This window comes from Eulemur rufifrons, chromosome 30 (assembly GCF_041146395.1).
Source record: "Eulemur rufifrons isolate Redbay chromosome 30, OSU_ERuf_1, whole genome shotgun sequence".
Taxonomy (NCBI): domain Eukaryota; kingdom Metazoa; phylum Chordata; class Mammalia; order Primates; family Lemuridae; genus Eulemur; species Eulemur rufifrons.
Window position 1 is genome coordinate 62,946,979 of NC_091012.1, and position 25,812 is coordinate 62,972,790.

At 42.4% G+C, this 25,812-nt stretch overlaps 1 pseudogene; it reads left to right on the top strand.

Annotated features, from left to right (window-relative positions):
* Nucleotides 1-1,149: 1,149 nt before the first annotated feature.
* Nucleotides 1,150-1,966, top strand: LOC138378750 (ribosome biogenesis protein NSA2 homolog pseudogene; annotated as a pseudogene).
* Nucleotides 1,967-25,812: the final 23,846 nt, after the last annotated feature.

The window sequence follows — 25,812 nt, forward strand, 5'->3', positions numbered from 1 at the left end:
ATTCATGTTTTTTTTTTTCATCTGAGCCTCACAACAACTCTGTGAGGCAGATAGAACAGGGATTGCTATCCCCACCCAACAGATGAAGAAACCAAAGCCCAGAAAGTTCTTACGCCAAATCAAAGAGACCTTATGTGGAGCAGCCAAGCTAGAATTCAGGCCCTTGGAGAGCTGGCCCATGCCCTTCCCACTATACCACGGAGAAAGGCTTGCCTTTAACAGCCTCCCCCCGCCCCAGCTCACTTCCCCGTGCTTCCTCCCTGCCTTGGTGCACCACACTCCTTATATCCACCCCATGGAACCTTCTGATTTGCCTCCCTCTTCCAGATTTACCTGATCTAGGCCATAGCCCATTCTCCACATTTAGCTTTTATCTCAAGAATGTGTTCATGCAGAGAAATTTTTATTTTTTCAATTTTTCATAGAGACAGAGTCTTGCTCTGTCACCCAGGCTGGAGTGCAGTGGCACGATCATAGCTCACTGTGACCTTGACCTCCCAGGCTCAAGTGATCCTCCTGCCTCAGCCTCCCAAGTAGCTGGGACTATAGTCGAGCACTGCCACACCCAGAATTCACTGATCAGCACTCATGTGCACATATGGAAGTAAAACCCGACGGTAATCAAGCAGGTGGGAGAGCGGAGGAAGGGATGGGTGAAATCATACATAACGGGTACAATGTACACTATCTGGGTGATGGGCACACTGAAAACTTTAAACTGTACAAAAGCAGTTCTGTACCAAAACATTTGTACCCCTGTAATACTCTGAAATTAAAAAAAAAAAATGTTGTAGAGCCCACGTTGATCTCAAACTCCTGGCCTCAAGCAATATTCCCAACTCTGGCTCCAAAAATGCTGGGATTATAGGCATTAGCCACCATGCCCAGACAAGGAACTCTCGCTAAGGTTCTATTCCATGTGTGGAGTTGGGGGTTCAGGGGGGAGAACCCATCTACTGACCTCATTTACTAATTCTTGCTGGGAAGTTTGGGAAATTGCTACTACTTTAAATTCTCAATGCCTTAATCCAAAGGATAGACTCCAGTGTGGGAGTTTCAGCATTCTGAACTACTTTGAAGTACCCTGAGGAAGATTGAGAGCTTCTTCATGCCCGGGAGGTTGCAACCGACAGCTCTGCGGCCGTCACCATGCCACAGAATGAATATATTGAATTACACTGTAAACGCTATGGGTATCATTTGGATTACCATGAGAAAAAGAGAAAAAAGGAAAGTCGAGAGGCTCATGAATGGTTGAAGAAGGCAAAGAAGGTGATTGATCTGAAGGCTAAGCTCTACTATAAGCAGTGCCATGCTGAGAAAATACAAATGAAAAAGACTATCAAGATGCATGAAAAGAGAAACATCAAACAAAAGAATGATGAGAAATGCCACGGGGAGCAGTACCTACCTATCTGCTGAACAGAGAGGGACAATCCGGAGCCAAAGTACTTTCCAATATGATTAAACAAAAACGAAAAGAGAAAGCGGGAAAATGGGAAGTCCCTTTGCCCAAAGTTTGTGCCCAGGGAGAAACAAAAGCATTAAAAGTTATTCGAACAGGAAAGAGAGAAAAAGGCACGGAAGAGGATGTTTACTAAAGTCTGCTTTGTTGGAGATGGCTTTATAAGAAAACCACCTAAATATGAAAGATTCATTAGGCCAATGGGCTTATGTTTCAAGAAGGCCCATGTAACACATCCTGAACTGAAAGCTACCTTTTGCCTACGAATACTTGGTGTAAAGAAGAATCCCTCATCCTCAACTCATCCTCAGTTGTTGTAACAACAACTTTGGGTGTTGTTACCAAAGGTACTGTCATTGAGGTCAACGTGAGCGAGTTGGGCCTTGTGACCCAAGGGGGCAAGGTTATCTGGGGGAAATATGCCCAGGTTACCAACAATCCTGAAAATGATGGATGTATAAATGCGGTCTTACTGGTTTGATAGCAGTTTCATACAAGTAACTTCTTACTGAAGACTACATACCAGTTGGGAAAACCACCATTACTGTGATGTTTCTGAATGCCACCAAATAGCCTTACATGTCTGCAGTCATCAAAAGAACTACTTATTAAACTGTATAAAACTTTAAAAAAACGAAATACCCTGAGATCATACCATGTAAGTGCCCCCACTCTCCCATCACCAACACACACACACACACACACACACACACACACGTGCACGCTTGGGATGAGCTCTGCCGCCGGTGTGCGCTAACAAGCTACTCATCTAGTCCTTTGTGTGTAGGTTAGACAAGTGCCCTTTTCCCTCTGAACGCCGCATACCCTTGACTCATGTCCTTGACTCACTGCCTAAGGCTAGCACCTGGGCCGGCTGGCGCCAAGAGAAAGGATTCCCAGGGACAGCCAGCTTTTGGTATGCTAACAGCACCCTGCTGCCTGGTCTGGGGCACACCTCCCCCTACGGCAGCAACCCCCTTCCCTTCACTCATCCCTTGGGGTGGCTGGAGCTTCCCTCTCTTTCCCCCTGAGATGCTCTGAGATCCTTGTCAGGCCGGAGCCAGGAGGCAGCTGCCCAGATGTGACAAGATGGGAAACAGAAACCACTGAGCCCACATGCTCTGTGCTGAGCCAAGGCCCAAGTCCTCAGGGCAGCTCCACTTGGGCCCCTACTAAGACCCTGGGAAGAGAAAGAGAGAGTTCATTTAAAAAACGAACAAGACCCAAGCGGGAGAGAGGCTTTCCTTAGGGAGATCTTGCACTTGCCATTGAGCTGGAGGAACACAGTCTGGAGCCCAGAATGGTTGGCTTGGCCCCTGTCTGCTGGGCAGGGGGGGAGCCCCAGGCAGGGCTGGTTGGGGTGCAAGGGCGCTGGGAGTGGGGTGGAGGAGACTCTCATTTAACACTTTGTTCCTGGGACTGGCAGCAAGTCTCTTGTCTCTGTTTTCAGGGCACGCCTTTGCCCACCCCCGATACAGCCCTCGCCCTGGCTGGGAAGGGAAGTCCTTTAGCAGTCTACACCCTCAGCCCTTAGGCCTGACCGCCCCCACCCCGCTCCCCGCTGTGCTCCCTGGGCTTCTCCCACAGAGCCCCCAGTGCCCAGTGTCCCCTATGCAGGCCCTCAGCCAGCCCTTTGTGCCCCAGCCCTTCCTTCCCCAGTGAGGGCTCCACAGCTCAGTCATGTCCTAGCACAGTCCCCGGTCCCCCTCGCTATAAAAGGGCCTAATTTAGCTCCTGTTAAATTAAGTTAGCCTAAAGCTGCCTCTTGACATATTTTAAGTTCGTCCTAAAGGGCTCTCCATACGTGTTGAACTGTAACCTAAGTGCATGTGTAAACAGACTCTAACCTACTCTCCTGCGATCACCGAGTTTCGGCCAATCACAGGCAGCCAACTGTGCAAACCTGTTCAAATAAGGCAAATGCAGCTGTAGATGTAACCAGTTCAGCTGTTTCTGTACCTGTCCGTTTTCTGTACCTCGCTTTCCTTTTTCTGTCCATAAATCTTCCTCAACCATGTGGCAGCACTGGAGTCTCTCTGAACCTGTTCTGGTTGGGGGAGGGGGGCGCCCGATTTGTAAGTTACTCTTTGCTCAATTAAACTCTCTTAAATATAATTTGTCTAAGGTTTTTCTTTTAACACTCCCTAGATCTACTTAGATCTCTAATTGATCTGCCGGTTGGGAGCAGACCTCCCCCACCTCTGCCCCTTGTTTCCTTTGTTTATGTTCAGAAATCTGTTGGCCTTTCCTGAGTCTTCACGACTGGAACTGAAATCAGAGCTGTAAAATGCACCAAGCCAGTGGCTGCAATGAAATTTAAACCAGTGGCTGGCTTAAATCTCTGTTCACAATGCTTGTTTATGTTAAATTATGAATGCTCTGTTTTGTGTGCTGAAGCTTTTACCAGTAGCACCAACCATTGGAGAAATAAATAGGTATTGAGTGCAAATCAAGACAGACCAGCCACAGGTCCCATTCGAAATGACTGGTCAGCACAGATAAATGCAAACGGTGAAGTCGAAAGGGCGTTTCCTCTAATTAGGAAACGTGGCTTTATATGTCCTCTCCATCAACATGCTTTTGTCTTCCTTTTTATCTTCTGGGTAGTAAGGAAGAAGTAGCTAGAGGATGGGAAAGTTTAAAAAGCAGATGAAGTTAAACTAGTTTGCAAAGTCTAGGCCTGTGGTTCTCAAACTTGAGTCTGTAGCGGGTCTGGTGTGGGGCCTGAGAATTTGTGTTTCTAATATGTTCCCAGGGGGTCCTGGTGCTGTTGAGATCCACACTTTGCGAACCACTGCTTTAGAGGCTGCACTGAGTAGGCTTGAAGCTCAGGGGTCTCTGGTCCCGGGAGGCCCCACGCAGAGGCAGGGGCTGCACCCCGTGACCTGGGGGAGGTTCTAGTTCAGTGAGGCCAGGCCCCGGGCAGAACTCGGCAACCTGCTCCAGGGCTCCTATAGTTGCCAGAGAGCACAGGTCACTCCCAGGGCCTCCTGTCAAAAGTTCAACCTCTTCTGGAGTCGTCTGGCTCCTGCTGTCACGCCTCCCTCTTCTCAGGTGGGGAGAGGGTAGTGGAGGGGACCCCAGAGCACGTGGTCCAAGATGAGCCCCGATCCACTGTGGTTCTCAAACCTGAGCCAGCGTCACAATCACCTGGGGCGACACACAGATTGCCAGGCCCAGCCCCAGAGTTATGGGGTGATGATGTTCAGGTTCAGCTGTTTCAACAAAGGGAGGAGGGAAGAGAACTAACACTCATCAAGCTCTAGTGAGCTTTGCACTGGGCTCTTGACCCATGTTATCTCGTTTACTTCTCACAACAACCACAGGAAGAAGACATCAATAACTACATTTTTTCCTCAAATGAGGAAATAGCCTCAGAGAGCTGAAGTGACCTGCCTAATGTCACATAGTTCATGAGAGCTGGACCTGGATTCCAACCCAGGTCTGGTTCCAAAGCCCTTTCCGCTATACCCTGCTCATGAGTGCATAACAGACACATCCTTATTGCAAGAGCAGAGGAAAGGAGGGGAGAGTGTGACAGAAACACCATGTTCACCGTGGAGGGTAAGTCACGAGGAGGGAGGCTGAAGTCCCTTCAGGAGTGTGTACTGTGTCGTAGTCAATGAGGAGTCATTGCAAACATTTAAGAAGGGCAGGACGCTGAACTAGGCGTGGCTTAAGAGGAAGGGGTGGTGGTAGGAGCAGAGGGTGGCTGGTGGAATCCCAGCCCTGCAGCTGGAAGGGATCCTAGAGCTCATCCTAGTCACTCATCTTACAGGTGAGAAAACTGGGACCCAGAGAGGGGAAGTAACTTGCTGAATTGGATGCTGTGGGGCCCTGCCCGGCTCCACCTCTCCCCTTTAGCACCTGAGCATCATTTCCCCAGCTGTGGGGAGTGCTGGTGGCCAACGGTGCAAAGCTGAGTCCGTGTCTCGGAATTGCCCTTGCCTAAAGAGAGCTGCCATGCGTAGGGTGGTGCAACCTTCCCAGGTGGTGACCAGCATCCAAAGACTGCTGGATGCAGGAGCATACATGTCTGGCTTGTCACAGTTCAGGACAACTCTGAGCTTCCCGTGGGATCCCTTTGCGGTGGCTGCGTCGCAGTTCCACTTCCTCCTCCGCCCAGTCCTGCTGTCTCCACTGCCCGCAGGTGTCGCAGGTGTCGGTGCTGAGAGGGCTCCCCTTTCAACCTCCTGCCCGCAAAGCTCTGCTCAGAGTCTGCTTCCCTGGGAACATGGCCTGTGCCCCTTCCCCAAGGTCACAGGCTGATTCAGTGGAGAAGTCAGGACAGGAATCTGTGCCTCCTGACTCAGCCTTCCTACCACACCTGGCTGACCTCCCACCCGGACACCTCCTAGGCTCTCTCCATCACATCCAACCAGGAACTTGGGACAAGTGGCCTTAAAGAATGGGTCAAAAGATGCTAGGAGAAACAGAACACACGTGCACACACACACACACACACGCACACACACACGCACACACCCTGGAGCGCCCTGCATGGTAATGTTTATGTGCGTGTGTCAAACAATTAGAGCTACCTGTCGCAGGTTAGCTGACCAGGAGGAAATGCCAAGCGCCTCTGTGGCTCCTCCACGTGCCTGGGAGAGCAGCTAAGGGAACTCAGCCTGGACCAGGAGAAGGGACAACTTGAAATAAAACAGATAATGTAGACTGTGCAGCGCCTCAGACCCAAGGCCCTGGCCCAGGGCAAGGCCGGCCTGGAGGTCTAAAATCCTGGCCCCAGACAGAGGCACGCTGCGGTCAGCGGAGGGTTCCGCCACACCCTGCCGAAGCACTTCCCTGCACCTCATTTTGCAGCAAAACCCAGGGTGTCCCAACTGGCACCCAGGCTGCGCCAACTGACAGGATCTATTCACTGGGATCCTCCTTCACAAACGTGCTAGCTGCTGCTGAAGCCCCGTTTGGTGGTGACACACACGGGACCTCAAGTTATGGCCTTTTTATGGCCCTGTGCAGCCACAGTGATGGGATTTGGGTGGATTCATTTGCTGCTTTTGTTTATTGTTATGCACTGGCCGCAAGGCCTAGGGAGGCCAAGTCCCGAACCTCGAACCTCAACCTCGGCAGCTCACTTGGCCCCTCAGGGTTGCCTCTGCCATGGGGAGCTGGAGATGGCCTGGGAGGGGCCCGGACCTCAGCTGCCAGTCAGGAGACCAATCACTTGGGAGGGCACAAAGGTTTTGTTTAAACACCGAATCCCACAAGTAGCAAACATGCTGATAGTTAGGGCGGCATTCAGTGTCCGACAGCAAGCAAGATGGACAGACCACAGGAGCACATCTTAGAAGAAGGCAGGAAATGGGCATTTCTAGAGGTGCTGAGCCTTGAATCAAATAAGAGTGAGGGCCTAAGAAGGCTTTCAAAATGCACTGCCAAATCCCTGCCATTTCTTAGGGAGGAAGAAATGGCAGCGGATCACTTTGCGGAAGTCTCTGAGTGCTCCATCCAGACATGAGGGTGCTGGTTGAAACATCTCCGGAATAGACGTGTGTTGTCCCTGCTTCTATGTCCCGCTTACTACAGTTCCCCCATCTGGAAAGACCAATCTCTCTCTCTTTTAAAAATATTTTATTATGAACTATTCAGGTATAGAAAGTATACAGAATAGTATGATGAACACCCATTCATTTACCACCGTGTTTAAGAAATAAACCCTTACAAATGATTGTCATCTCCTGTTTACCTCATCCACTTTATTCCCATCCACTTGACTATTTCCAGGAAGTAGCCCCCTGACTTCAGAATGTATCATTCCTACACATGTGAAAGCCCTTTCTTTGATCTGTTAATCCATATTCATCAGTAGTTTCAAACCTAGTGCATAAACCCACCTCCTTTGCAAATCATCCCTGATTAACCCCACCTCACTTAATTTCTTTACTGTCTCTTCTCAACTTTATATCTTTCATTTTTTAAACTTTATTCAGTTTTTTTTAAAAGACAGGTTATCACATTGTCACCTAGGCTGGAGTGCAGTGGCACGATCATAGCCTCGAACTCTGGGATCAAATGATCTTTCTGCCTTGTCCTCCCAAGGTGCTAGGATTATTGGCATGAGCCACCATACCCAGCTGTTAACTCTAATCACTTTTACTTGTAGATTCATTCCTTGGAAATAGTTCAGTTCCTCCATTGACTTCCTTGATCACTCCAGGCAGCACTAATATCTGTTCTAGAGGAGAAATATAGTTGGCTTTAAGTTATAACAGTCCTGGATTCAAATCCTGATTCCATCACTTATTAGCTCTGTGACCTTGAGCAAGTAACTCTTTTCTCTGGGCCTCTGGTTCTTCATCTATAAGATGGGGGGTAACATTAGGGTTGTTGTGAAGATCAAGTGAGTTAGTATATTGGGGTTTATTTCCATGCATATGAAAGTTCTCTTCAATCTATTTAAATCCATACCTGTCACCAATTTGGAAATTATAAGCATTGATTTGTGTGCTTGAGCTTATTTGGTTCATCTGTTGGTTACACACTGTCTCCTGATGTGCTTTAATTGCTCCATGTGCATAAATAAGACTTGTCTTCCCAGAAAAGCTGTGTTCTCACAAAAAGCAGAGAGTGATCCACACAGAATGACAATATAATTTATCATCCAAATGAAGACACTTTTGAGAGTGAGACAGAGGTGGTATTAATAATTGCACCAGGTCGCATCATAAACCAGGATTGTCCCTGGGAAACCAGGACATATGGTCACCCTAATTATATTTCTCTTCAGAATCTTCCCCGACCCTCAGCCCAGTGCTAGGTAGGGAGTAGGTACATGCTAAATCAATACTCCTGGAGTGGAATTGACGCGCTGGCAGCCTTAGAAGTTAGCAAACATGGCTAGTCTTGTATAGCTCATCCTTTCCTCCCTTTGTCTCTTGCACGCCCTTCTCCTTATTCAGCACTAATGTCACCCCCAAATGGCACATTCATCATCCCAAATTAGCCATTATTAAAGCTATCCATTTGCAGGGCTGCAGCTAAAATGAATTGTGTTATTATTCCAGTTATGGCAATGAATGGCTGAACATCAAAAGCCATTTTGATTTTGCAGCAAGAAGGCAATCAATTATTGTATCCTGCCGGCTTGTCCAAAACAGCGTCCAGCTTGCTGCTAGTGAGTCTCAGCTTCCCTCCCCACCCAGTCGTACACACACACTTCCTCGGGCCTCCCCTCATGATGTTGGAGAGCACAGGAAAAGGAAAATTATATCCCTTCCACCAGTCTGGATCAACTCTCCCTCTCAAAAACTGGGGTCTCTTGGCTTTGAGGCTGAAGTGTGAGGCTTCTCCTGCCTTACGTTGCTTTCCTCTCCCCCGCCCCTGATCCCTACAGGCCTGGGCAGTGAGCCAGCCTAGGTTGCAGTCTTGGTTCAGTCCCCACCACTTCCCTGCTCTCTATACTACAGGTTGGTCTTATCTGAGGTGACATTACGAGGCTCAGACCCCAGTAACCTCATCTCCCAGCCCCCCTTCTGCAGTCACACAGTTCTCCGGACCCCCACCTCAGCTTCCCTTACTCTGGAAAGTTACTGATGGATGAGAAAGGCTTGAGGTAGTTCATCTCCCCCAAAACACCTGCATCATAATAAGTCTTCATTGCTTTAGCTCAAAGGAGTAATTTTAGCCTCCCAGAGAAGGACAGTGCAGACGGGAGGAAGGTGGTGATGGTGGAAATCCTGCCTGGACAGGGGAATGGAAGAGGTCTGGATTAGCGGGCCCTTTCTGTGGCTGCAATAATGATGATGGTGATGAGAATAATAGCAGCTACTGCTTTTCGATTGTTTATTTTGTGCTAGACATAAACCAAGCAGTCCAGGCCCCTCCAAACCCCAGTGTGCACTACCTTGAGCTATTAGGAAGATTAAATGAACAAAGGTATTGCAACTCTCCAACACCTATTTCCTGTAGGCCTCACTGGGTGAGGTGCTGTGAGCTCTGCTACTTCACATCACATCACACTGCAGCTCTGCTGCTTGTAGCCCAAGCTCCTCACTGATAGCCTCATCTTCCTGTCACCCACTTTGCTTCTGGAGTCAGGCCTGGGAGTAAGATTTAGCAGGAGTGTGTGACGTAGAGAAAATTCCCCAGGCACTTCTCCCCATCAACAGGTAGAAGGCAACTGGGGCCACATTAATTAGCTGAAATTAAGTTGTTGCAGTTGGATAATGTCCCCAAGGACTACCAGTATAGAATTCATTTGCCTGTGCCCAGTGACAAATTACACAAGCCCTGGCATTTCCCTTGAGCCCCAGAAACAGCCTGTGAGCGCCATGGCTGTCTTCTCACTATCTCCCTCTCCCTCTTGCACTAAACACACACACGCACACACACACACACACACACACACCCTGAAGAAATTTTCTGGTGAGATCCTCCTAAGATATTTGCATTGCTTATGGGGGTATAATCAAGATTGTGAAGTATTTGACCAATGTTTTTTGCTTATGTTTTAAACCCCATTCCTGCCATTACCAGGAAGAGGAAGGGTAGAAGGTATTCTCTCAATTATAGGTGAGAAAACAAATATAAGAGATAGCGACTTGTCAAAATTATGTGACAAATCAGACACTGGACTGGAATGACAGATGTAGTCTCAGAGTTTCTGATTTATTTCTTCACCTTTCAGTAATCTCTGAGTTGAGAGTACTTGGTTATTTGTTCTGTTGGGCCACCAAAGATTACTATGGTCCTCCAAGTATCCAACCGACTCAGATTCAAGTTTGTTTTTCTCTGTTTCAACCTCTTTTCTCCCAATAGGGAGCAACAGCCTGCAAAATACAAAGACTAGTCCTTTTTAAAATTTATTACTTTTCACAGATTAACAGCATTAAAGTTTATTGCAGACATTTAGAAACCGAAGATAAGCAAAAATATACACAACCTCCTAGGCATTGTGGTGCATTTCCTTTCAGTCTTTTCTCTGTGTGTGTATGTACACACATATGTGTACATATTTCATATAATTTTCCTGCATTCTAGCACACATATTCTTCATTTCTGAAATCAGGATGCCTCTTGTAATGATGTGAAAGTGACTTGAAAATTGCCAGACAGAGGAATCTACTGTGATATTGTTGTCATAGCTCATGTGTGTGCAGACTTAGCTGAACTGAGAGGGTATCTATACATCTGATTCTCACTTCAATTGAGTTACTTGCACTGGTAGGACCACGCATGGTTAAATTTTTAACTTAAATTTGGCTTTCCCCCTAATTGTCACTTAAAACGTCTTCTAAAAATTACACTATGATGCATCATTGAAATGAAAAATTATTGTGTCTGCAGAAGATTGCCTGTCACATGCTAGACAATGCAATTAAAGGCAGTAGAAATTGCCAAATCTCTTTGAATAGATCATAAAATTTTCAAAGCTAGAGAAGGTTGGTGTGACCATTTCATGTACTGTGAGGAACTATCACTCAGGCACTGAACATCTATCTATCAAAAGCTTCTGGGTGACTTTCAGGAGAAACTGATTGATTTCTAGCTAATGTAATTGAATTGAAAAACAAGACAAAGAAAAGAAAAAAATATGAACTATGAGTTTAACCAAATAGCAAATGTGGATGAACCCCTGGGATTATTCCACATGCTTTAATCTTGTCACATGATCACAAGCTGGGGCTATGAAATGCAGCCATGTCACCATAGTAGTCTGAATCACTGCCAATGATCAAAAGTAATTCAGAAGAATCTTTAGACTCTAAAATGTGAAGAAAGCTTAGACTCTACTTTTGCCAGTGTTATTGAAGAAGAAATGGTGTATAATCCATATGGATATGTATGTAACTATCAGCAGAATAAAATGTAGGTATATTACATGTAGTGTTTCTTTCTCTCAAAGCTATTAATAAACCAGTGTCTTACAATCTATATCATCTTTGAATTGAAAAAGCTAATTGGAATCATACTGTATGTATAGTTCTGTATTATGCTTTTAAGTATTATATAACGAGCATTCAGTGCCATTGAATATTTGAAAACATGATTTGATGGCATGTTATGCTGAAAAATTATTTCTCAGAAAAGTTGAACCAACTTCCAATCTTACGTACAGTGAATGAGTGTGTACCCTAATCGAATACATGTTTTTTTATTAATTAAAATAATAGGCCTTTGCTAATTTGATGGGCATAAAAGATAGCATCTCATTTTTATTTCCAGTTCTTTGATTACTACAAAGTTAAATGTTTAAAAATATAATTGTTGGCCATTTTTATTTTTTGTGTACATTTTGTTGGTTTATGTCCTTTGCTCATTTGTCTATTGGAGTCTCAAGTTCCATGAATGCTGTTCATGCCCCACCCCCATGTTCTCCTGGCCCACTGATTTCACCTGCTCCTGCAGTTTCCAGCAACCTGCTTGGCTCCCACCTCAACTGGCTCTGTCTCTCTTCTTTGCCTGAGGGCTTTCTCAGGTACAGCAGAAGCTTGCTTTTCTACAGCCAGGTGCAACCTGAAAGTGCAGGATCGTGAATGCCACTGCAGCTAACCTTCCACCAATGGGGATGGAAGTCCATGGATAAATACCACAGACTCTCCATCCTCCAGTGGTTCTATTCTAAGACTGTTCCACACAGTTTCTCAGAGTCCCCAGAAGGACTGAGTCCCAGCTGCCCACACAGTCACCTGCTTATTAACACAGTCATTAGAAACTTTTCTCCCTTCTTCGTCTCACTTTCCCCATTTCCTTCTTTGCTTCCTGAGATCACCTCCCCAGTAAACCACCTTTGTCCATATCCTTTTCTCAGGGTCTGCTTTTGGGAACCAAAAGTAAAAAAAAAAAAAAAAAATGAAATTAAACAAGAATATGTTCTGTCCACACATCTTTTTACAGCAATTCTCATTCTCCCTTAAATTGAACTCCTCAATATGGATGGCACATTTGAAAACAAACACAGAAGAATGAATTCTATCTCCTTAGTAAACTTCGGAGTGCAGGACACAGAGATGCAGAGGCCTCTGTCACCTGGGCAATGCCAGTTGGTTGCTTCCAAAAACCTTACAGGAGATGGCTGGATTCTCAGTGCAGAGACAAAACTAGCTTTCTGAGCTGCAAGGCTAAATAAAGACCAGACTCTGGACTGAATAAATTCAATAAGGCAAAGTCAACTTCAGCAGGCTCACATGCCTGTTTGATATATAGAGAATTTTTAAAACATTTATATTTATATATTTATATCTGTCTATCCTCCATATATATATTGGCATTCTGATTATATATATATAAAACCAGAAAAGAAGTATATGTATTAACATATATATTTGCCAGGATGCCAATTTATTAATTTACAGTGAGAAATACAATTGTTAAGCAGGCCAAAATGCTTGAGCAGGCAGATCAGTGCATTCTTTCCCTGCAAGCAAGTTGTGTGGGGAGCCAAATAAATTATCAAAAGATTGCTTGGTGAGCATAAAATCAGAACAAAGAGAGTTACTTGATCTTAAGAATGGTCTTTCAGCTTAGACAACTGGAAGCACTCTCATCAACTACAGGGCCAGCCGTGCCAAGACACCCATAATGTTGGGTTCACTTGGCCAAGATCATTCTCCTGGACGGAGCTTGGCTGGTAACTGTCATTTCTTTGCATCTAGCTGGCCAACTACCTTCTATTCACTCCAAGCAGTGTATAATACAATTAATTTGGTTTCCACTCACAAAATTGCAATTGCATTTCAGTTTTGCCTCCTTAAGATTTGTCCTGGATCACCTTGAGCAGAGTTTTGAGAGTTCCCAAAGTTTCCAGCCTCACATTTACAGACAACTTCTTGGTTAATTTCCATTGATGTCTAACCATATCCCCTGCATGTGGATTTTACTAGTTTGATTCTCATCTGGGAACTTTATTTACTTTTTGTGGGAGGGGATAAAGTGTATATAGGGAGCACCATACAGCTGTCCCCTTCCTGTTGAGATGGGAACTACTTTCAACTCAACAGATTTCTGCCAGCTTAATCTTTCACAATCACTCTGTGTTGCACCACACCCTTCCACTTACCATCCCCAGAATAGTCCATGCTCTCTCTCTTTCCCATGTTCCACAATGCTAGAATGTCTTCCTGTGCCCATTTCCCAATGAACTCATTCATTCTTCAAGATTCAGCTCAAATATCTATCGCTTTCCTCTAAGATTCCTTCCTTGAACCACCACCATCTCTACTGCAACACCAAAGAGATGGACCTCTTCTTAGTGCTACTACAACACAATTTAAACTGCTATTATAGCCCTTACTCCACTGTACTACAACATGTATATGTCCATTTTCCCCACTAAACTATACATTCTTGAAGGCAGAGGTTATAATCTTATTTATTTTTATATTACCAGAGTTTAGCATAGTGCCTGACCCTCAGTAAATGCTTGAATAAATGAACTATCCAAAGTCCTATAGCCAAACATTCAGGAACTGTTATATTTCAAAAACCATAGTCTTGAGTCATTTAACAAAGTTGACAGTGAGCTAGGAACTAATGTCATGTGCCATCCATTCATTAATTCAGTAAGTATTCATTGATCACCTACTGTGTGCCCAGCACTGGGGACACAGCAGTGAGCAAGATACACAAGACCTTTACTTTCATGGAACTTATATTTTACTTATGGAGGACAGATGATATGCCTATAGACACTTAAAATCATTTCTCAATTGTGGCAACTATTGTGAAGAAAATAAAACAAGATGACGTGAAAGTGAATGAATTGAAGAAAAAGTTATTTTCTTTTGGATTGAGTGGTCAGGGAAAGCCTTTTCGAGAGAGTGACATTTGATCTGGTATCTGATGAGAAGGAGCCAGCTATGCAAGGATCTGGGGAAAGAATGTGCCAGGAAGAAGGAATAGCAGGTGCAAAGTTCCCGAGGTAGAAATATGTGGTTATAAAAACAGAAAGTTCTGTGAGGCTGAAGAATATGTGAGTGCTGGGGGCATGGTGCAAGATGACATCAGAAAGGTGGGCAGAGGCCAGGTCCTGTAGGACTTTGTAAGCCATGGAAAGCCGTTTGAAATTTCTTCAAAGTACAATGGAAAGCCACTGGAGGGTTTTCAGTAGGAGAGTGATGTTTTGATTTACATTTTAAAAAGATCACTAGCCTGTCACAGGATAATTAAACATAGAAACCAAGATTCCCATCAGCAACACAAAGCTTAAAGCTATTACTGAACTCTGCTACTCCGGCAGCACCCAGTCTAATGATACACTGATACACAGAGAGTGGAAAACCAAATTAAGGTTCCAATATATCCTCCAGAAAGTTAGTTTATAGATGGTGGGAGCAGGTCATGGAAATGGTATCTCTTTAAAAAGAGACTTTTAAACTAAAGAATGCAGAATTCATCCCAGTTGTATACTTGGAAGATGAGGAGGGAAGAAGAGTAGTTCACAAAATGGCCTAGAATAAGCTTTTATTATTAAGGTATAATTAGCTTTCAGCTCACTTCTAGTGGTCAATAATCTGTGCTGAAAACTACACCTAAATTTCCTAAGACTCAGAAGTTTGGAAGAGAAAAGGGCTAAGCAGGAAGTAGTCCACAGAGCATCTACTTTCTCTTCTTGACAAATCACTGCAGAGAAACCACACAGCAACCTGGTCTCATTCTCAGCTCCTTTCTGCCGGGTGTGGGATTTGTAGCAATATAGGTGAAATTACAATTCTACCATATCATAATCTGTGTGCCCTATGAGGTTCTGTGTGTGGAATTTTCCTTAAATAAATCTTAGGATAAATATGTGAATAGAGTCCCACTGGAATACTCTGTCAGGAGTTATGCTTTTTGCTTACGGTGAACCAAGAAGACTATTTTTTGCTGAAGCCCGAGCAAGACAGAACAACATCACCGATCTGGGAGAATTTTGAGAGGGCAAAATCATGGAGGCCATTTCAATCTCAAGCCCCCCACAGAGGCAGGAGCATTGGATGAGGAATGCAGACCTAGGACTCATAGCCTAGGAACTGTAAACATGGGGAGTTGAGCCCAGAAAGAAAAAGGAGATTTAGAAGACAATAAGGAGGAGGTCCAGATGGATGATCTAAACTGCCAGGAATCTCATGTAATGGGCTGCCAGGTGTACTACTGATGCTGATAAGACAAGGTTTTTGCATGTAAAAGAAGAAAACAAAAATTCCAAGGTATTAGGGCTGCCTAGGTAGAAAAAGGGGGCTATTAATAGTTTGTCCCCAAAGGACTCATAGAATCCAGAGTGTTACAGGCAAGGAGATCAGGGCTCAGTAGTGAAAGTGGGGAAAGGGTTTTAAATTCTTTCCCCTAACAGGTGCACAAAATTACACTAACATACAGTCTATGGATGCAATTGAAATGTCAGGCAGCAGAATTGACGTTGCTTCTTAAAAATCAGGGGTGTTTGGCCATGTAGATTAAATTATAAACACAAGAACCTTAACCAGTAATTTGGCATCTATCTGGGGGCCCTAAAGAAGGGAAAGACCTGAAATTTTAAAATGAGTACCTGGGGAGAGGTTATGCTAGTCCCTGAGCAAAAAGGAGCCCCAAGAAAAGGGCAGGAAGAAAACTGAATGGAGGAGCTCCATGCTGTGAGTAAAATGGCCTACCTAATGAGAGGAACCTAATGGCAGTGTGTGGGAAGAGCTGATTAATTAACTGAATTGTATGGAAGGATATAATTATAAATCCCCCACAATTCTATTACAGTGACTCCAGTAGGAGCAGCCATTTACTTCATAGCCCTTGAGCACCTGAATCAACAGTGCATGCAGTGCTCCTTCCTCTTCATATAAGACTATCCTCCAAAATTGGAGAAGATTACAAATCAGGTATGAGGGGTGCATGAAATTGTACTAAGCCAGGCCCACGTGTGATGGAGGGTGGAGGGAGAGAACAATGACCTCAAAGTGAGGAGCCAATCTTTGAAGCTGCTGATTGCCCATTCAGGTGCCAAGGGACTTTTTTTATGCACCAAAGGCCAGAATGAAGGGATATTAGGAAATAATTGTATCAATTGCAACCTGCCCCCTTCCAACACACGTATTGCAGAGTTCCCTTAGGCTGGGGAAATTTGACGCCTGGTAAATTGGTGGGAAGACAGAATATCAACTGAATGATATGCTGTCCAGAAGACAGCTGAAGTTGAAGGTCAGTTGCAGGATATTAGGAGAAGGAGTGAATGTCACAGCTTCCATAAATGGACATATCACAAACGAGTCAATTTTTATGATATTGTTTGCCCTGATGTGCTTGAAATATAGCAAACTGTCCAACTCTATGGCACTTGAAAGATATTGGCCTGACAATTCCTGAGCCTTTCAATATGGGTGTCATTTCATTTAGAAAAATATATGACCATTGCCAGAGGAGATATAAAGCTGAAAGAGAGATCCCAGCAAGAGTTAGCAAAAGCTCTCTTGGCCTTTTTCTCAACCTTGGGTTGATCTGTTAAGTCGAAAACATATTGCATTTTCACAGAGCCTGTAGTTGTTGGGCGAGGCAGTGGGCTGCAGGCGTAAAACACGGAATAACATTCAGACCATCTGAGTTCTATCAAGTGACAGAGCAAGGGTATGAGTGGCTTAACCTCGCCATGTCCCCCCTCCCACCATATAGAGGAATAACACCTCATCTACCTCACAAGGTTGTTTTGAAAGTCAGCTGAGAGAAAAACGGATGTATGTGCCTTGTAAACTGAAATGTACACTATAAGTGTAAGGGCTTATTGTTCATCATCGCCATAGGTAAGTGCCAATAATCTTTTCCAGTAAAGTGAAAATAGTAAATATTTCAGGCTTTGTTGCCCTTAAAAGGTCTCTGTCACATAGCCTTCTTTGATCTTGTTGCTTTTAACCGCTTTTAAAAATATATAAAAAAAAGCAATTTTGGCTTATAGGCCTTGTGAAAACAGGCCACTGGTGAGATTTGGGCTGTAGGTTGCAGATTGCCAACGCCTGTCCTAGATTATTGACATGCCTTGTGGATGATGATCCACCCTCTCCATATTTTATAAGCTCCCCCAGAAAGTCTACTAACTTGACTGTATGACTGTAAGAATTATCTGAATTTTTAAATTTTTATTGAGGTAATATTTATATAACATAAAATTCTCCATTTTATCCGTATTAAAGTATACAATTCAGTGGCTTCGAGTACATTCACATGTTGTGCATTCACCAACACTATCTAATTCCATAATATTTTGATCGCTTCTGAAAAAAAACCCCATGCAACTAAGTAATCACTCCTTTTTTCCCATTCCACCAGCCCCTGGCAACCACCAGTCTGCTATTACTACCTATGGACTCGCCTATTCTGGACATTTTATATAAATGGAATCATACAATATGTGGCTTTTTGTGTCTGGCCTCTTTCACTTAGCATAATGGTTTTAAGGTTCATCGATGTTGTAGCATGTATCAGTACTTCATTCCTTTTTATGGCTAAATAATATTTCATTGCATGGACATTTTGTTTATCCATTCATCAATTGATGGACATTGGGTTGTTTCTACTTTTTGGCTATTCAAACAATGCCGCTGTGAAGAGTCATACACAGATTTTTGTGTGGACATATATTTTCATTTCTCTTGGGTATATACTTAAGAGTGGAATTGCTGGGTTGTGTGGTAATTGTATGTTTAACATTTTTTTTTTCATCACTTGGCGATGTGTGTTTAACATTTCGAGGAATTATCCAACTGTTTTCCACAGTGACTATACCATTTTATATTTCCACCAGCAATGTATGAGAGTTCCAATTTCTCCACATCCTCACTAACACTTGTTAATTTTATTTTTTAAAATTGTAGCCATCCTAGTGGATGTGAAATGGTATCTTATTGTGATTTTGCTTTGCATTTCCCAAATGACTAATGATGTTAGGTGCTTATTGGCTATTAGTGTATCTTCCAATGTCTACTCAAATCTTTTGCCCAGTTTTAAATTGGGTTGTTTACATTTTTGTGGTTGAGTTGTAAGCATGCTTTTATGTATTCTGGATACTAGATCTTTATTGCATATGCGATTTGTAAATATTTTTCACATTCTATGGGTTGTCTTTTAACTTTCTTGATAATCTCTTTTGATGACCAAAAGTTTTTAATTTTGATGAAATCCTATTTATTGATTTTTTTATTTTGTTGCTTTTGCTTTTGGTGTCATATTAAAGAGTTCATTGCCAAATCCAAGGTCACAGATATTTATACTTATTTTCTTCTAAGAGTTTTATCATTTTAGTTCTTACATTTAAATCTTTGATCTATTTTGATTTAGTTTTTATATAGTGTGATGGTTAATTTTATGAGTCAATTTGACTTAGCCACAGAGTGCCCAGATATTTGGTCAAACATTATTCTGAGTGTTTACATGGGGATGTTTTTGGATGAGATTAACATTTAAATCAGTAAACTGAGTAATGCAGATTGCCCCCTCTAATGTGAGTGGATCTCATCCAATCGGTTGAAGACTCAAATAGAAAAACAGACTGACCCTCCCCTGAATGACAGAGAATTCATCCTGCCTGGCTGCCTTAAAACTGGGGCATAGGCTTTTACCTGCCTTTAGACTCTAACTGAAACATTGGCTCTTCCTGGGTCTAGAGCCTTTCAGAATGGACCTACACTATCTATTCTTCTGGTTGTCAGGTCTTCAGACTCAGACTACAACTACACCATCACCAGCTTGGGTCTCCAGATTGCTGACTCACCCTGCAGATCTTGGAATTTGTCATCTTCCATAATCTCATGACTCAACTCTTTATAATAAATCTCTTTCTGTATACACATGTATACATCATAGTAGTTCTGTTTCTCTGGAGAACCATGACTAATAAATATGATGTGAAGTAAGGGTCCAACTTCATTTTTTGGCATGTGAATATTCAATTGTCCTAGTACCATTTGTTGAAAAGACACTTCTTTCCCCATTGAAGGATCTTGGTACCATTGTTGTAAATCAATTGGCAATAGATGTATGGGTTTATTTCTGGACCCTCAATTCTATTCTGATGATCTATATAGCTTTCCTTTTGCCAATACCACAGTGTTTTGATTACTGTAGTTTATAGTAAGCTTGAAATATGAAAGTGTGAGTTCTCCAACTTTTCTTTTCCAAGATTGTTTTGGTTATTTGGAGTCTCTGGCAATTCAATATGAATTTTAGGATCTGCTTATCCATCTTTGCAAAAAGGCAGTTGGAATTTTTATAGATATTAAATTGAATCTTTAGACTCAGTTGAGTAGTTACCATCTTAACAATATTAAGTGTTCTAGTACATGCCCATGAGATGTCTTTCCATTTATTTAGGTATTAATTTCTTTCAACAATATTTTGGGCCGGGCGCGGTGGCTCACGCCTGTAATCCTAGCACTCTGGGAGGCCGAGGCGGGTGGATCGCTCGAGGTCAGGAGTTCGAGACCAGCCTGAGCAAGAGTGAGACCCAGTCTCTACTAAAAATAGAAAGAAATTATATGGACAACTAAAATATATATATACAAAAAAAAATTAGCCGGGCATGGTGGCGCATGCCTGTAGTCCCAGCTACTCGGGAGGCTGAGGCAGTAGGATCGCTTAAGCCCAGGAGTTTGAGGTTGCTGTGAGCTAGACTGATGCCACGGCACTCACTCTAGCCCGGGCAACAGAGCGAGACTCTGTCTCAAAAAAAAAAAAAAAAAAAAAAACAATATTTTGCAATGTTCAGTGTAAATCTTGCACCTCCTTGGTTAAATTTATTTCTAAGTATTTTTTTTGATGTTTTTATAAATAAAATAATTTTCTTAATTTACTTTTCAGTATGTTTGTTTCTAGTGTATAGAAAAACAACTGATTTTTGTATGTTTATCTTGTATCCTGAGACTTTAATGAATTCATTTAGTAGATCTAATAGTTTTTTGTGTATGGATTTTTTAGGGTTTTCCAGATATTAGATCATATAATCTGCAAATAGAGATGGTTTTACATCTTTCTTTCTAATTTGGATGAGTTTTATCTTTTTCTTGCCTAATTGCTCTGGCTAGAACCTCTAGTATAATATTGAATAGGAGTGGTGAGAGCAGACATTCTTATGTTGTTCCTGATTTTAGGGTAAAAGCTTTTAGTCTTTCATAATTAAATATGATGTTAGTTTTGAGTTTTTTAAACATATTTATTGAAGTCTAATTGATACACAAAAACTGCAAATATTTAATGTATACTATTTGATGAGTGTGGACATATGCATACACCCATCAAACCATCATCACAATCAAGATAATAAATATATATATCATCTCCAAAAATTTCTTCATGCTCTGCCCGTTTATTGTGGTAAAAACACATAACATGAGACCTACCCTCTTGAAATTTTTAAGTGCACAATACAGTATTGTGATACCTCTTCTTTTATTTCTGATTTTATTTGAGTCTTCTTTCTTAGCTAGTTTTTTAAATTTTCTTTTAAAAAATCCAGCTTATAGTTTTGTTGAATTTTTTCTATTCTTTTTGTTTATTTCTGCTCTAATCTTTATTACTTCCTTTCCTCTCCCTATATGGTTGTTTGTGATATAGCCTGCTTGTTCCTCATCTCACTGACCCAAAATTTAGCACATGCCATAGCTGCTGACCATGATAAAACCTAATGGTCAAAACCATAGTCATGTAAACAAGGTCCCCCCTTCACTTGTGTTTTCTTTAAATCACTCAATTCAGAACCCTCATGGGAAAGCTTAAGTAATAATGCCCATGGACCTTAATAAAAGCATAGCCCCACAGGTCCTCTCTCTTTCTCCTGCTTCCCACCCACTAATTGAGCTTCCTGCTGCCTCTAGATTTCCCATCTGCCTCACAGAAGTACTCTAACCTCTCTGACACTTGTGAGTAATAAATTTCTTCTGTTTCATGCAATTGTGTTTCACCTCCTCATTGTGTCTTTTCTGACTGACATACTTGAACCTAGCTTCTCCCTAGTCAGGACTCTTCTTAGAGATTGGCTATCTTGGCTTATGGCCACTCTTGACAGAGAGACCTCAAGACCAAATGAGAAAGAAATCATAACAATAAAAATCACAACAGCTGTGTTTCTTCTTCCAATCTTGCAGAGCCATGCTGCCTGCAATAAACCACTTGCCCCTTTTCTTTGCTCTTAACTGCCCCAGGCATTTAAACTATGCCATTTCCTGCAGTACCCTGGGGAGGCAGGACAGAAACAGGTCTCTCAGCTAGTACCCTAAAAGGTGGGATATCGAATGACGACTTTACTCTCCCTTTCCCCTGTGGGAGAAGTCAGGGGCTGCTGGATCTAATGGTAGGTCTACTTTTGTTTATTTGTTTAGTGACTTTTCTAAATTAATTTTTAAAGTCTATATTCATTATTGTGTGTGACAATTAAAGTTTCAGTTAAGTTAGCTTAGGGGTCAGACTGTGGGTAAAAATGTCACAATGCTCTCCTTCCAATATTCAGACACCTTTATCTTGGTTAAACATTGACCTGGTTGCTATAAATCTTTGATTAGTTTCCAGACTTCCAATAAAGTAAATGAGAGTTTGTGCTCATTTATTCACTCTTTTGTGGAGGGATGGGCCCTTAGAATTTCCTACTTTGGCATTTTCGCTGTTATTACCCAAATCCTTAATTTGAAAGGGAATTATAAATCTTTACATGTATGCAATTTTTCAAGTTGTATAAATTATTGGAATAATGATATCATATGACAAACCTTAACACCAATCCCAGTGCCTTTATTTGAATTGTCCAATTTACTTTGCCTCTCTCAGTGTACTCATCTGTTAAGTAGGAAGAATAGAACTTATCCCACTAGGTTTTTGTGAAATTAAACAGTTCAGTCTAGTAGATCATGCTAAATCATTTTGAATCATTACCATCTTAATTGCAATTCATTTCTGAGGAGAAGGTAGACCTTGAGAAAATATGACACAGAACAAGTAAATTGGATTAAGCAGAGGAGAGCAACTTGGGTGATATTCCTTATCTCCTAGGCAACTTGAGCAGTATCACACTCCCTAGGGACAGGGGTAAGATGAGAAAGTGGGAAAAACAACTTTTTACTTTGTAATTTTGTCCTAGATCAATCACCAGTGGCCGCCACTTAAGACTTAGTTCCACTGAAAGCCTCTCAAACACACACACACACACACACACACACACACCCATGCCCAAAAAGCCCAAGATACTTTTTACTTAAGACTACATAATTTCCTACCTTCTCCCCAAAACTTTTCTGACTTGTCCAATTGACAAAGATTTTTTTCTATCACTAATCTGATTTTTTGTTTATGTCACTATTTGGCATTAAATCATAAATTGCTCTTATACTATTGTAATGTTAATTTTTCATGCATGCCAACTGAACTCATCCTCCATTGTCCCTCCCTAATTGTACTATAACCTCCTTGAGAGTGTGTTTTGGCATGTTTTTTATTGTGTTTGTTATGGCACTCAACATAGTGCTGTGCACATGGTTGGTATCCAATAAACATTTTTTGAAAAATTTTTAGCATGATAAAAGCCTCTATCTCAAAAAAATAGATGGAATTCTTCTAGCATCTCCATATCAATGCAAATCATTTGAATGATAATTAGTTTTCTGAGTTCAGCTACAAGCTTCGACATGCTTCAGCAGAGAGCAAGGGTCCTATATAATACTCAAAACAAAGTAAAAGTCTTAGCCTAAATCAAAGAAATTGTCTTTCAAAGAGAACCTTTCTGTCCCCAAGTCCTAATGTTCTCTGTTAATCCAAAGCTACTTCTTGTTATATCAAAAGCTCTGGAAGCCTTTTAGCCCAAACAACCCTGGAGTCAAAGTCAAACTGCCTGAAGTCAAACAGCCTAGCACAATGAGTGTTGATTCTCCATCTCAGACTTTTCAAAAAGCAGCAGAAACTTTGCACTTGCCCATTCCTCCACAGCCTATCAAGTCAGTTATGTCTGGGACACATCAGCCCACCCCTCCAGTATCCAGGCTGTCAGATAGTGATCATTAATGACAGGGATACTTCCCTAGCCTGTTAGTTTCTTTACCCCTCTTGATTATATAGGGCAACCTGGCCCATTCTATAGGGCTTCTTCCTGCCATCATATTATTGGCCCTTAGTTATAAAAGCTTTTGCCTGGAAAGCTGTGTCAGAGGTTAATGTGACTATTTTTTTCTCTCCTCAGATTCACTTTACTGGAAACAAACTCCCCAGAATGCTGCTTAGAGAGTTATTTATCTTTATAACTTGAAAAGGCCATGTTCATGCTAGGGGCTCTGGGTGAATCTTACCATTGTTATTTCTCCTCTGTCACCTCCCACCAGTCTCATCAGCTAAAAAGATCCAAAACAGACTGCGAAAGAGAGTAGGTCAATAGAATGCAGGCTTGGCCTTCTAAAGGGCATGGCTTTTTTCCCAAAATGGTTTGACACTGGACACTGGAAGACAAGGACATAGATGGCTCTCGAGGGCTTTTCCATCTTGAATTTGAATGAGCCTGGCTCAGGGTGAATCAATAATGATCTTTGCTTCATCATTTTCATCCTCCCTAATATGTTGCTCAGATCAACATCACTGTTAAAACACGAGGTGGAGGGCAGTTTCTTTCTATTGGAAAGGCAGTCACATTTTCTTTCCAGGACCTTTCACTATTCAACTCAGGATCTCAGCTTAGTACTTTCTCTGAGGCTTAAGGTTTGGGGGAAGGTGGGTGGTCCACCCTTCTCTTTCAGAAACCAAATTGCAACTTCTCTAGAAATGCCTCCTTCATTTGGAAGGACAAGAATATGAGAATTTGAGCTATGTCCTAGACAGGAGAGCCGTAGGGATGGATGGAGAGCAAGGACTGGGCCAGCCCCAAAGCCCAGTTCAAAGGCTGCCTCCTCTGAGAAGATTTAATGTTTCTGTCCTTTGTGTTTCTAGAGCACTTGCCTACCCTCTTGCCCTGCAATCCTAATCCCCTCTCCAGAGGTAACTCCTATTAGCTTGCTATATTGCCTTTCAGACTTCCTCTATGTATATGCAGACATATATATGTATATATATATAATATACCAGGTCTGTCCAGAAAGTATCCAGCCATGTACTAGGAAAAATAGAGACATTTACTGAAGATGATACGAGATACAAGAAACACTGTACATAGGACAATGATGCCTCAGTCCCCTTCAAAGCAGGCATGTTGGGACCTCACACAGTTCTCCCAGCGTCTCCTAACCTAACCTGTTACACGTTCAACATTCTCAGGTGTTCTGCTTGTTGCAGGCCTTTCAGAACTTGGATCACTTTCAACAGATTCTCAATCATCTTTGAAGCATTTGTGCCACACTTTTATTTGTGCTGCACCCATTGCATTGTCCCTGAAAGCCTTCTGAATCATCCGAATAGTTTGCACGGAGGAATGTTCAAGCTTAACGCAAAATTTGATGCAGATCTGTTGCTCTACTAGCGCAGTCATTTTGAATGTGACGGCCATGCAGTAGGTGTACTCACTCAATGGCATCTAGCGCCCCACTGACTAGTACAGTGAAGTTGTCATTGTTCACGCATGCGCAATCCAGTCCACTCGCCTTGGCTGCCAGGTTACATTGATGTTGCACAAACCATTCTCATTGCATTAACCATGGCTTGATACTTTCCAGACAGACCTTGTGTATATCTCATATAGTGTTTTTTTAATATAAATACTATCATGCTGTACATTTCATTCTGCAACTTGTTTGTTTTTTTCTTTCTAAACCAGTGGTTCTCAAACGTTAGTGTGCATCAGAAATACCTAGGGGAATTCTTGAAACATGATTTTCTTGTTTCCACCTCCAGGATTTCTGATTCAGTAGGTCTGGGGTGGAACCTGAGAATTCTCATTTCTAAAAAGTTCTCAGGTGAGCTGAAGCTGCTAGTCCAGGGACCATACTTTGGGAACCACTGCCTTAAACAATATGCCTGGAGATTTTTTCCATGAATACATTTCATTCTCATAACTGTTGTATATCATTCCATAGTAGCACTTTGTACCTAACTGACAGTGTTTATCCTGTGTCATTATAATTAACTATACTCTCTGCCATCATTGCCACCCCACCACCCTACACACACTCATAATAGATTAAACTCTGAAAGGATTAAGTTTTTTGTGTTTATATCCCTCATAGTGCCCAGCAGGTAATATACACCCAACAAATAAATGAATGAAAGAATGAATGATCAACTTACCTGAGGGGCTTTTTGAAGCTAAGTGAGTATGTGGGTTTGGGGGGAGGCCCAGTAAAGTTTCTGAATATCTGGGACTCCCTGTGGACTCTGATTGGACACTGATATTATATTGGTGGGAAGTATGTGTGTGTGTTGGGGTGAGGAGAGGGAATGTATACTTGTGGGGAAAGCTTGTAAGGTGATTA